Source organism: Vombatus ursinus, unplaced genomic scaffold (genome assembly GCF_900497805.2).
Source record: "Vombatus ursinus unplaced genomic scaffold, bare-nosed wombat genome assembly UNPS02015255.1, whole genome shotgun sequence".
Taxonomy (NCBI): Eukaryota; Metazoa; Chordata; class Mammalia; order Diprotodontia; family Vombatidae; genus Vombatus; species Vombatus ursinus.
In genome coordinates this window covers 736,354-750,104 of record NW_020955033.1, presented here as the reverse complement: position 1 = coordinate 750,104, position 13,751 = coordinate 736,354, and the positions used below count along the sequence as shown (strand labels likewise).

Genomic DNA, 13,751 nt, shown 5'->3' with positions numbered 1-13,751 from the left:
AGTGTTCTTTTTTAATTTAGAAATTTTATTTCTATCTTTTTTTTATCACCTTAATTTCTAATATGTCCCACTGTCCTCCACTGACCAGTGAACCACCTTTGTAGCAAAGAATAAAAAAGAAAGAGAAGACTTTAATTCTACACTGTCCTCTATTCTTGAAACCCTTGTGCCCTTGACCTATTGACATTCATATCTTGCAAAAACCCAACCCTCTAACATTTCCACTACCCACCTTCTCTGTTCTTACACATGTATTGCTGAGTTGATCTGAGCTGGAGGAAACCATTGGACCATGCCCAGTGGGTCCAGTATAAGTTTGTTATTTAATCTCAACTAGATTCTCACTATAGCAAAACAAATCTTTTATTCTTCCATAAATGATCCTCTATCCTACTCCCCAAAGAGGCTTTTCCAAACCTTGCATCACGGTTTTTTTTTCCCATGATCTTTTCAGTTGAAGACCTTTTGCCTTATCTTTAGTGAAAAAGTAAAAGGCCATTCATTCACCAGTGAGCTCCCTTCTCTCCTTTTCTCTACATCTCAAAATTCCTAAACATCATCCCCCATTCTCTCCTTCTTTACTTCACTTTTTGATGATGTATCCCTTTTCCTAATCAAGGCCAACCCTTCTACATGTACCCTTAATTATAACTCCTAAAGCATTCTCTGGCAGAGAGTCCCCTCAATAATTCCCCCACTTCAATCTCCAATTTCTTATTTACTACTAGTTCCTTTCCTGCTACCTACAAATTTGCCCATCTTTAAAAAATACCCTCACTAGACCTTACCATTCCTATAAGCTATGATCTCCCAATTTCCTCTTTCGCTCTTCAACCTGTAGCTTTTTCCCTTCTAACCTCATTGTTAGAGTGATATTACTTTCTCCAAACACTTTAATAATGGAATCACTAAGACCTGAGTTCAAAACTATGTAACCCTTGGCAAGTCACAACCCTGTTTACCTCAGTTTCCTTATCTGCAAAATAAAATGGAAACGGAAATGGAAAACCACTCCAGTGTCTGCCAAGAAAACCTCAGTGGGTTCACAAAGAGTCAGACATGACTGAAATGACTGAATAACAACAACTGTCTTCAAAGTTACCCATGATCTTTATAAATTGCCATGTAATTATGGCTTTTGCTCAGTCCTCATCCTTCTAAAACCCTCTGAAGTATTTGATACTATAGACCACCTTTCTCCTGGATTTTCATATCATGGCTCTCTCTTGATTCTCCTTTTACCTGTCTGACCACACTTTCTGGTATCCCTCCCCTCCATCCTAAAATGACCTTGTGTTTATTTTGTATATGCTTACATATGTGCAGGAACATTTTTTAATTTTTGTTTTTGTATCCTTAGTACCTGGCACAGCACTAGTCTTAGGGATAAGCCCTTAAAATAGCCCCCATGACTACAGCTCTTTAAAGTTTTTCAAAGCCTTTCATTAGCCCTTGTAGGTCTAGTGCCTTTCCTTGGTTGATTATTTCCAATTTATCCTTCATATAGCTTATTTGTACATAGTTGTTTCCATGTTTTCTCCCCCATTAGACTGTACCCTCCCTGAGAGCAAGGATTATCTTTTGGTTTTCTTTGTACCTGGTACAAACTAGGCACTTAAGAAATGTTTATTGACTTACTAAAATTTTCATCATGACATACCAATTGAAACACCACCATAACATCACAACAACATGATAAGAGCCATGAGATATAGAAATATTGTTGTACTTTTATTTTTTTAGATGAGAAACTGATGCATAGAGAAACTGGATGACTTATCCAAGGTCAGAAAACTAGTCAGAATCCTCTTCATTCTTCCAGGGTCAGCTCATTTCTCTGTGAATCTCTCCCTAGTCTAACGTTTCCCTTCCCCCACTTCCCCCTAACCCAGTTGTTATTGTTTTCTTCCTTTTCAAATGATTGTACTCACTTATCTGAGTATATGTTACAACTCCTCTTCTACTCTTCTCAGTAAAATATACATTTCTGGAGGCCAGAGACTCTTTGGTTCAGTTCACTTCTTAGCATCATTTCTTGAACATGGTAGGAACCAATTAAATGTTGATTGACTAAAACTGAAATTCAAAGCTTGTTTTTCTGACTACAAATGCAGCATTCCTTCCTTTATACTATATAGATCGTGATACTGACTGTCAATAATACTTGCACCTTAGAATAACTTTTGCAGAAGAGATGATGGGGTTGCACTAAGCCATCTAGACTTTCTTATCCTGGCCTCCTTGTGATCAATGGTATGTAAATTTGATACAGCTGATAAATGGCTATGTGCTAAACCTTTCATTATGCTGTAAAGCTTTGTGGTAATAGAATTTATTATCCATGATTTTCTAAGGAACCTACACTAACCAGCCTCAATGATGTCACCGGGAAAGGTCAGCCAGGTGGCATGGTGGATAAAGTGCCAGTCCTGGAGTCAGGAAGACTCATCTTCATAAGTTAAAATCTGGCCTCAAACATTTAATATCTGTATGACCTTGGGCAAGTCATTTAACCCTGTTTGCCTCAGTTTCCTCATCTGTAAAATAAGCTGGAAAAGGAAATGGCAAAACTGCTCCAGTATCTCCTTGAAGAAAACCCCAAAATGGGTCACATGGAATCAGACAGGACTGAACAACAAGAAGAGAGAGAGAGAGAGAGAGCAAAGAGGGGACACCTATGCTTTCTCAAAAACCTATAGGAGCCATATACAGGGTATGGCCTAGCCACATTCTGGAGAGTGCTACGTCCCAAGCTGGGGAGTCTCCTTCCCCACTCCTATTCACTAGTTGAGACTAGTGAAGAGAAGCTCACCTTTAAATCTGGTTAAGCTGGAAAAAGTAATTTTTTTTTCTCCCAGAAGGACCTTGAGCTTAAGAAGAAAAACAGTATGAAACCATTTGATGGTCACCCTTTTTATGCCCATCCCCCAAGACAATATTTCAGGTTTATTAGACAGTTTGTCTGTTAACATTATTCACTTGAAACAAAACCCTGGGTGTGTGCTTTTTAGAGCCTTGAGTAAATCAACAAAGCTATACATAGAACAGTCTGATTTACTTACCAGCTGAGAGCTCTCCACAGATAGCAGTTATATAGATCTTCCAAATGAAGAGAGGAAGCCCCTTGCTTCCTTATTTTTTTTCTTACATGCTGTGCTTACTAGTCAATAAAAACTCTCTATACTGACGGATTTTTGAAATAAATATTGAGAAAGTCAAACTGACCTCAGTGAATTGGTTTATATAGCAGAGAGATTAGCGAGACCACAGTTTTGGCATTTAGTCAATTCCTTTCAGAAATATTTAACCTAGCATATATATTCATCAATATTAAATTTCTTTATCAATTCCATCTTAATTTTAGAGGGAGATTATTTTAACATTGTGATAACCCGGAGTATTCACAAGCCTCGCATTTCAAGAATGCAAGGAAAGCGAAAGACAAAGTATGTCAATACAGTTACATAAAATTTAAAAGGTTTTGTATGAACAAAATTAAAGCACCTAGGATGAGGAGGAAATGTCAATTCGTAAGAAATATCTACATTAAATGTCACTGATAAGATATCCAAGATACGTAGGGGATTAACAGTAATTTAAGACCAGGAGCCAGTGGATATGTAGGCAAAGGAGATGAACAGAATGTTTTCTAAATGAGGATTTCAAACTACTAATGACAATATGAAAACATGCTTCAAATCACCGATAAGAATAAGAGAATATTAAGATTGTTATATTCATTATACATAATATATTATATAATTAGGATGTAATATATGATATAATTAAGATTATAAGAAGAAGGGGAAGAAGAGGAGGAGGAGGAAGAGGAGGAGAAGAAAGCAAATTAAAACAGATCTGGAGTTTTACCATGTATCTAGCAAGTGGGCAAAGATAGCAGTCAGTATTGGGAAGGTTACGGAAAGAGAAGCACACAGCAGGTATACAGGAGCCAGCTATAGAACTGATTGTTAGATTTTCACTGTGACAGTTTATACCTCAAAACTCAGCAAATGTTACAAAACAGGGTTTGATTTATTGTTTTGCTGATTATCTGGACTTGAGAAAGTTATGGAGAAAATGTTAATAATGCAGATTAAACTTAAAGGTGGGTGTTTGGATTGTTAAAACATTTATCATCATGCCCTGGCACACTCATACGGTATGGGTAATATGAATATATGAACAAACACAACTATTCTGGAAAACAATTTGGGATTACATTAAAAAAGTTACTAAATTGTTCAAACCTTATAAGCCAGTGATGATACTAATTGACCCCAAGGAAGTCAAAGAGAAAGGTCTCATATATGTCAAAATATTCATCCTCTTTTTGTGGTAGAACAAAGTGATTATGTCCATTGATTAGACAAACGGCTTAACAGACAGTATTTGAATGTGGTTGAATATTATTGTGCAGTAAAAAATAAGAACATGAGGAATTCATAGGAAGATTTGTATAAACTGATACAGGATGAAATAAGCTCATCCAGGAGAAAAATACATATAATGTCTATACTAGTGTAAATAAAAGAACACCAAAAGAAAACTGAACTCTAAGTAATTTTTATGACTAATGTTGGTATTAGAGAACAGATAATGAAAGATTACTCTATAGGATGAATGTAGGGTTGCTACACATATAGAATTTTTACTTATATTGCCAGATGTAGTCATCATATCAGTTATTTTTTCTTAACTTTTTTCTTTTCCTTTTTATAATGGAAACTTCAGGGCAATGAATGGGACTATATCTGGAAATGAGTTGATGTAAAAAAGAGACATCAACAACACTTATCTTTAAAAAGGAATGTAAGGAATGGAAGCAAAAAAAAATCAGGAACCTCACTTTGAATCTCAAAAAGCTGGTCCCATCTAGCTTGCCATGTTAGACAAACAAGGCATTTATATAATGCTTATTCTCATATTTCCTTAACATTATTGATATTGGAATATGGAATGGAAATACAGAGTCATCATTTGCACCTACCTAACAAAAACATGTTGCTTCATGTTTTCCTCTTCCATTCAGAAGTCACATATTCCAAATATTGTGCACCATATTTTGAACCAGTTTTCTGCCTGGCTGGAGAATCTTGTTTTACATTATGGAAGTCACCCAAGTAGAATTCAAAATGCTTTATAAGTGCTAGTGGGTTAGTATCTGCTCCTCTTAGAAATTGAGATTGTGAAGACTGAGAAGAGGAACAAGAGAGGAGAGACTGTTAGAATTATAATATGTTTCTATTATTTATGATTTATCATTTTCAACTAATGTTTTCAAAAAGCCCAGTAGCTGCTTTTCCTAATCTTTTCTATCACCCATGAATGTCCAGGATTTGGATTCAACTTCTCTTTGAAAAAAAAATCAGAAAGGATAAAAAGGGATGTTCTCTTTTGTTATTACTAGTACTAGGAATAGTACTAGTACCATTAGTACTAGGAATAATACTAATACTAGGAATTGTAGTAATACTAGGAATACTACTACTACTACTACTGGCTAACATTTATATAGTGCTTATTATGTGCCAGATATAGTGCTAAGCACTTTACAATAATTATCATATTTGATCCTTACAACAAACCTGGGAGGTAGGTGCTATGATTATCCCAATTTTACAGATGAGGAAACTGAGGCAAACAGAAGTTGTGACCTATCCAGGTCACACAGCTAGCAAGTGTTTCTGAGGCCAGATTTGAATTCAGGTCTTCCTAACTCCAGGTCTGGTGTCCTATCCAATGCCCTACTTACTATTCTGAGAAAGTAGTCTGCTTGTCAGAGAGAGACTGGAGAACACACTCATGGATGTTAATGGGAATGTACCCAATGGAATAGATTCCCACTGAGCATTTGTCTTTAGTTAGAATAGAAGGCTCAAAGGGCCAAGAATGAGGATGACCTTTGTTCTATTACAAACTGTACACTCAATTCCAGTCATATGAACTCCTTAGAAAATGGATAGTTATTACATTGGTGTAAGCCTAAGAATATTTCAGGGAAAAAATAACAATGAAAGCTACATATCTTTTCAAGAGGTAAGAACATATTTTTTAAATGGGATAGAAAACTGAAAATGACAGACTAGAATTATTCCCATAAAATTAAGTATTTTCCCAATTAATGTCCAGTAGAAACAAATGTAAAAGAATTTGAAAGCATTTATGTTCTTGATTTTATTCTTACTTAAGCAATGTGGCACAACGGATAAAGAGCTAGCCTTGAAGTCAGGAAGACCTCTGACATTTACTGACTATGTGACTCTGGGCAAGTTACTTAACCCCTCAGGGCTCTAGGCCAAATGAGCCAGACTTATGGGCCACATGCAGCCCAAAGCACATCCTCATGATGACTGAACCAAATTAAAATATAATATTTTATATACATATGTATATATATAATATTTGGGATATATTGGGAAATATACATACAATATGTAATAATTAAATATAATATTTTAACAAGATAAATCAAAATACAATGAAACATATATTACATTTTAAAAATAAGATAATATGCAGATATTATATGAGCAGAGATCCTTATGTAACATCTAGTACCCCATTTCTTTTTGAGTATGACAACATTGCTCTAAGAGTCTTAAATACCAGTAAAAATCCTAAGTTGCTTTGGTAAGGGGAGTTTTCTTATCTGTCAATTCCCAAGTCTAGTGAAATCTCAGGTTTAGTCCCTTAACCCTATCCTGTACATACTTAGTATTTCTCTCCCCATCAACAACCTCCAACAATTGTAATTAGGGATTTTAGAATCCTAATGAGTCAGTTACTAGTTACCCTTTTTTTTTTTTTTTTGCATATGGAGCTCAAAGTCTGGGGGCAGTTTAGGAAATGAAGAGTTACAAATGTGGGTCATGGGGGAAAGCACTGGGTTTGGAATCAGAAGACCTGAGCAATCAGCTTAGTAATATTGTCAAAAAAAGGAAATTAGTCTAGCAAGATATTCTTGATGAAGTCATGATGGTTCTGTGCAATCATTCCTTCCTTTTCTAGATATTCACTAACCATCTTTTTGTTAATGTATCCTAGAATTTCCCTAGGAATCAAAATGAAGCTTACTGGCCTATATAGTTTGTTGAATCCATTCTCTTTCCTATTTTTTGAAAATTGTGATAATATTCGCCCTTCTTCAATTCTATAGTACTTCTCTTATTCTTCATGATCTTTGATGGTGGCTCAGGAATCACATCTGCCAATTCTTTCATTACCCAATGATATAGTTTATCCAGGTAACGTGATTTGATTTTATCAAGGGCATCTAAGTGGTCAATTACTATTTTCTTACTTATTTTGGGCATCTATCCCTTATTGCTCATTTTGGTTTTATCCTTTCCATTTCGGGTGTTATTTTCCTTAGTGTAGAAACAAAATTAAGAACTGAGATGTTCTGTATTCTCTCCATTGTCAGTTATCATCACATCCATCTGAGAAATGGTCTTGGCCCTTCTTTGATTCTAGTATTTTTTTCCAATATTTTTTAAAATCTTTTTTTATTGTGCCTAGTTTTTTTCTGACACATATTACTATGGAGTGATTCTATATTCACCCCGTTATTTGTCCTTGCTTTCTTCTTTGTAGATCATTATAAGACCTGAACTCTTCATGTCCCTGTTGATCTCTTAAGACAATTTCTGTTTTGACTTTGTCAGAATTTTCTTTGTGTCTTAAGAATTTTATTCTTAAAAGTTTCCTATCCTTCCTCAGTAGACTCACCTGTAGAATTTTCATCCTTTTTATTCTACCTATCCTTCCTCTCCCTCCTTTCAAATCTATTCTCCCCAAATCTTGGGTACACATCAGACTGTGCCCAGCTTTCATCTCTTTCTCTATTGTGTACTCTAGGAAGTAGTCTCTTCCTTCCAAGGTTTTCATCATTTTTGCTCCTGAAACCAGTACCTACCTTTTGGTGACAGTCAGATCCGTAACAAAATTCCCCTCTTTTGGTTCCTCTACCTTTTGAAAGGTGAAATTTTTTATTAAAAGATATCAGAAAATATTAGGTGCTCTGTTTTTGACCGAGAGCTCCAGCAGATGTTTGGATAACAGAAGTTTTCCATTATTACTATAAACCATCTTCAATAACCTCTTTTACATTTAGCAGTACTTAGTGCAGGGGTGATTACTGATACTGGCTCTTTTTCCTCATTCAGTCCCATCTCAGGATATAAAGCAATAAAGGGAGTATGTTTTGATATTTCCTCATATATTTCTAAAATTGCAACATTTTCTCATAAATTAATTAGCTCTGAGACTCAGCCTCAGTTTACTAAATATTATTTAAGTCAACTGGAGAAACTTCCTTACCTATAAGCTTTCACTCATTTTTCCTTATGTAGCAATTTTATATAATCAAAATTATTCATTTTGTCTTTTATGATCTTTGTCTTTTATTTGATCTTCCTCTCTGCATAGCTGTCAAAGGTAATTTCTTCCTTGATCTTCTAATTTCTTTAGGACAACACCCTATATGTTTTTTCAAATCATTTTCAAGCCTACAAAAATGATGTGTGGAATGTAAAATTGTTTCAAAAACAAACATAGCATCTTGCAAACAAACCCTTTATTATCTGTACGAAAGGTGCTGAAATTCAGAGAAAAATATAGATTTCATTTTAAGCTATAAGAATATGACTATCATAAAATCAAGATAGTCGAACAAATACATATTTTACCTTTAGGTTTCTAGAACAAACACTATTACCAAAAGTCACCTATTTTAGTGCTGGGTTGCACTTCAATACATGCAAATAATATATTCCTATCTTTTCCTGGAACATACTTCAAATACAGAAAGATTACTCTATGCTTTCCTTATCAATTTCTCCCTGAAAACTTGTGATGCAAACATACAATAGAATACAAATTGTTCCAAAAGTCTTAGTGCAATTTTGAGTTTTAATAGCTTAATAATAATAATATGAGTTAGCTTTAATAGTTTAAAACTACACTAAGACTTTTGGAACACCCTGTCTATACTAGTTCTATCATCTCCAACTGTTGGAATCCCTTCTGATCCAGTTTAAATGCCACCTTGTCTATAATGCCTTTCATGATCTCACAGTAAGAAATGATCTTTCTTTATGTAAAACTTTCATAACATTTTGCATTTACCTCCCTTATGAACTTACCATATTCTATTTTTGTATTATAGTTATTTGTGTATCTTTTTTTCTCTACCAGAGGGTAAACTCCTTGAAGGCAGGGACAGAATCTTATTTATCTTTGTATTCCAACATATATATCTACAAAGAATCAATATTTAAAGTTTGTTGAGTTGAGTTGACAAAGTACCTATAGGAGTTTGTATTGTTGAAGTTACAAATCTTTCCAGAATTTGTATTGGTAAATGGAAAATTTAACTTAGCGATTCTTCAACTTCAACTTCAACCTTTTTTTTTTGTCATTTTACCAATTAATTTTTTATTTGGTAAGCTAAGGCATTTAAAATATTTTTTATTCTATTCCTTTGGAACTATAGAAATTTCACATTATTTGTTTTATCTACTATCATCAAATATGTCCAATGAGATTAGAGGTCTTTTTTTTTTTTAAGATTAAAGTCCTTTATATCAGGAGGAACCACATAGTGGAGGTGGAAAGAAGAATGAAGGAGCTGTGGGAAATAAATAGAAGGGGCTAAGGGGGGAGCAGAATCCCCCTTTTGATGGTGAATTTATGACTAAGGGCTAGGAGGATTGAGGCACAGCTCATGGGTATAGGGGTAATAGGGACTCTTCACATATCCATTCTTGAGAGGCATGTTCTCCTGATCCTCAAAGCACCCTTGGGGCTACTCAGTCACTGAGGAAGAGATTCTTGTAGGCCTTGTTCAACTGCTCCAGGAAGATAAAGGTAAGGGCTGTGTTAGGGTCAAGCCAGGCATAGTAAGGGGTGAATCCCTTCCAGAGGCTGAAGAATCCTTCACCAGTTCATCCCATCCATTCTTATACTTCTGCTTCCTGTCAATCATACACATATTCTGGATCCAATGTCCACAGGCATAGAGGCCCACTAATCATGCTGGTTCGGAAATGGCAGAAGATGTTGTCAGAGAAGTAACCTGAAGCCATGAGAAGCTGTTTAGTCTATGAATAAGTAGCAATCTGGGCAGCATGGACAACAATAACTCTAGCCATGGTAGGGATATAACCCCTCCAAAGAGTGGGGACCCCCCTCTTCCCAGGCAATTCTCAAGAGTGCATCAAAAGCATTTTTATAGCCTCTGGTTCCTTCAACTGCAACTGACCATCAGCTGTCATATGAATCAGGGCCACTTCAGCAAGTGTTCCTACGAGGATTTCCATGGCACCTGCTGTCATAGCAATGAGGGCCTTTAGGGTGGTAAATGCCTTGAACCTCCTCAGCCCTTAGGATACTGTTGAGGGCATGGAAGCTAGTCTTATATAGACGGTTCTGAGCCCCTTCCCCACTCAGCTGTATTCGGTTCTTCACCAAGTCTAGAGGCTGCACAAAAAGAGTGACCATCATGCCAGCCAGGCCCCCAGAACAAGAACTTGACTGATTTGGGGAATGTGCAGCAATCGCTGCCCCCAGGACTCCCCGCCACTGCAGCCACAGCCATTTCTAGTAATGCCCCACAGCACGCAGGACTCATGGGCACACGCCCCTACCTGTGGCCAAGGTGACACCATGCATGCACCATTGCTCCCAAGCTCCTTGCTCGCTCCTTCTCAAATTGAGGCAGCACAACCCTGCCCACCGCCAGGCCTCCCCACCCCCCACCTCAACTGGAAGCTGGCACGCAGGCACACAAAGAGGTGCCCAGTACTAGGAAAAACTAGTCAATGTTTTTTTTTTTAAATCAACAAACAACAAACAACTGGATTTTGTATTCAGTCATGTGATGATGAAGATATGCTCTATTGTAGAAAAAAATTTCCAAGGGCTCACCTGTTCTCTTTTCATATTTTCAACATGGATTCTTTTAGTACATGTTGAGATCATTTACATAAAGGTTTGCAAAGTTATTAGCATTTTCTCAATTATCTTTTGTTCATAGTTATGCCACCCAGGAATCTCCCTCCACCCAATCATTTGGTTTATTCCTCCTTTTCCATCAAGCCCCTGATACTTTCAAAATCAAGCCACCTTCAGCATAAATTTCTTCTGAGTGTACTTCTTCTGGTCTGAATGATCTCTTCAACATCATTTTGAGGGGGGGGCTAGGCAATGAGGTTAAGTGACTTGCTCAGGGTCACACATCTCGTAAGTGTTATGTGTCTGAGGCCGCATTTGAACTCAGGTCCTTCTGACTCCAGGGCCAATGCTTTATCCACTGTGCCACCTATCTGCCCCTCAACATTGTTTTCTTAAGTACTATTTCCTCATATAAGACAATGGAGAATGAGGTATTAGAGTCTGAATGTGGTGATTTCTTTGTCAGAAAAATACAGATGCCAGAAAATAATATAACCAACTGATGGCAGAAATCTTTAATAAAGTTGTTCAACTTTAATGATAATTTCATAATTTTTATCTGGCTGCTAAAGACTCGCGTTTTCTTAAAAAATAATTTTTGAGATCAAAAAACAAATGGGATTTTTCTGACTCAAATCCACCAAAATGATATTTTGGAGATGGGGACATATGAGCTTGGTTCTAGTCAGCTTAATAGAGAAACTGAGGATTCTAAGGGAAGATATTAAGAGAACAAGATTCCAGATGAAAAATGTTAGATACATAGTTGGAAAAAAAGAAGAGATGGTTCTTTTTAAATTGGAAAGAAGAGGGGATGAATGAATTAAATAAATAGGTACTTTGCAAATAATTGCTTTCATAGATATTGAACCAATTAAAAATAGCAATTTCAGAGAGGATTCTGGGAAGATGGTGGATTAGGTCAGAAAACTTTTGTCTTTCAAAATTTCCACCACAAAAAAAAGACAGAACACTGACGCAGAGTGAATGTAGAGCAGCAGAAATAAACAGGAGTCAGGGTAATGCAGTTGTCCTCTGAAGGCAACTGGAGAAGACCCCAGGAAAGATTCAACCTCTAGGAGTGGCAGTTCAGCCTGAGTGAAGCGTAAACACCTCCAGGCCTACTCTCTGTAATCAATAAACAATAAGCCCTGGGGGCAGCTGGGTTGGGAAGCAGTTTCAGTTTCAGGAGCTTTCATCTCACTAACAGTGTGGAGGTCAGACCACCGAGGAGGAGATTGAAGGACCTTCCATTGTCCAGGGAGACCAAGGACAGCTGTGCTAACCTGATGTGGTCCCAGACTATGACTGTGGGGAAAAAGAGCTAGCACACACCTGGTGAGTGGAGAAGCAGAAGAGCAGGGACCCTACTGGCCATGGGCACTCTCGAGATAGCAAAGTCCCTGGTTTCAGTTTTAGGGCAGAGAGGACAGCTGTAGTTTGGAGCCATTGGAAGGACCACAAGGAGCAAGAGCAGTTTAAGGGACTGCATGGCTGGGGGCCCTAGTTGTGGCTTGGAAGTGGAGAGGAGTGCCTAAGGTTGGACCACAGGACAGAGCTAAGGCTTAGGGCATCATTCCCCATGCCTCTAGACTAAAGCTTGATTATAATAATATCTGCTAAAAACAAAATAAAAATAAAAATGAGTAAGCAAAGGAGAAAGAACCCAAACATAGATAGCCACTATGGGGATAGAGAACATCTGGGTTCATATTCAGAGGAAGATAGTGGAGCTAAAAAAGTCACTCCTTTTTCAATGAGAAATGTCAAATGGTCTGAAAATCAGAAAAAGTTCTTGGAAGAACTTAAAAAGGACTTTATAAATCAAATAAGAAATATTGAGGAAAAATTAGAAAAAAAAGAACAACCTAAGAAAATCAAGAAAATTATGAAAAGAAAGTCAACTAACTGGAAATAGAGAATCAAAAACTTAAGGAAGAAAACAACTTGAAAACTAGAATTGGGCAAGGTGAGGCTAATAGCATTATAAGACACCAAGAAATAATAAAACAAAATCGGAAGAATGAAAAAAATAGAAGAAAATGTGAAACATCTCATCAGAACAACAACTGATCTGGAGAACAGATCAAGGAGAGACAATATAAGAATAGTCAGACTATCTGAAAGATGATTAAAAAAGAAGCTTGATATGATATTACAAGAAATTATCAAGGAAAATTGCTCTGAAGTTCTAGAACAAGAAGGCAAAGCAGAAATTGAAAAAAAATCCACCAATTACCACCTGAAAGAGATCCCAGGAGGAAAACTTACAGGAATAACATAGCTAAGTTTCAAAGTTCCCAGGTTAAGGAGAAAATATTACAAGCAACAAGAAAAAAAAAATCAAATATCATGGAGCTACAGTCAAGAATACACAAGACCTAGCAGTTACTACATTGAAAGACCATAGCATTTGGAATATTATATTTTATAGAGCAAGAAAGTTGGGGTTATGACCAAGGGTAACTTATCTAGCAGAGTATAATCCTGAATAAAAAAAATTTAATGAACTGAAAGACTTTGAGGTATTCGTGACAAAACCAGCAGAACTTCATTCAATAATACAAAGGACAAAGCCTATGTAGATGTAATTATGTATAATGCCAATCTGTACCCACACCCAGTTAAACTATCCTATTTCTTTTGAAAAAGGTATGGACACACATATATGCATGGATATATGCACATAAGTATACCTATTCATACACATACATACATATGTATATACTCACTTTTTATTACATAAAAATCCCTCTACCTATACTATGCATTTCATTCTCAAGACTCAAAAGCTA

At 36.4% G+C, this 13,751-nt stretch overlaps 1 pseudogene; it reads right to left on the bottom strand.

The window, feature by feature from the left end:
* Positions 1 to 9,812: 9,812 nt before the first annotated feature.
* Positions 9,813 to 10,600, bottom strand: LOC114031726 (annotated as a pseudogene).
* Positions 10,601 to 13,751: the final 3,151 nt, after the last annotated feature.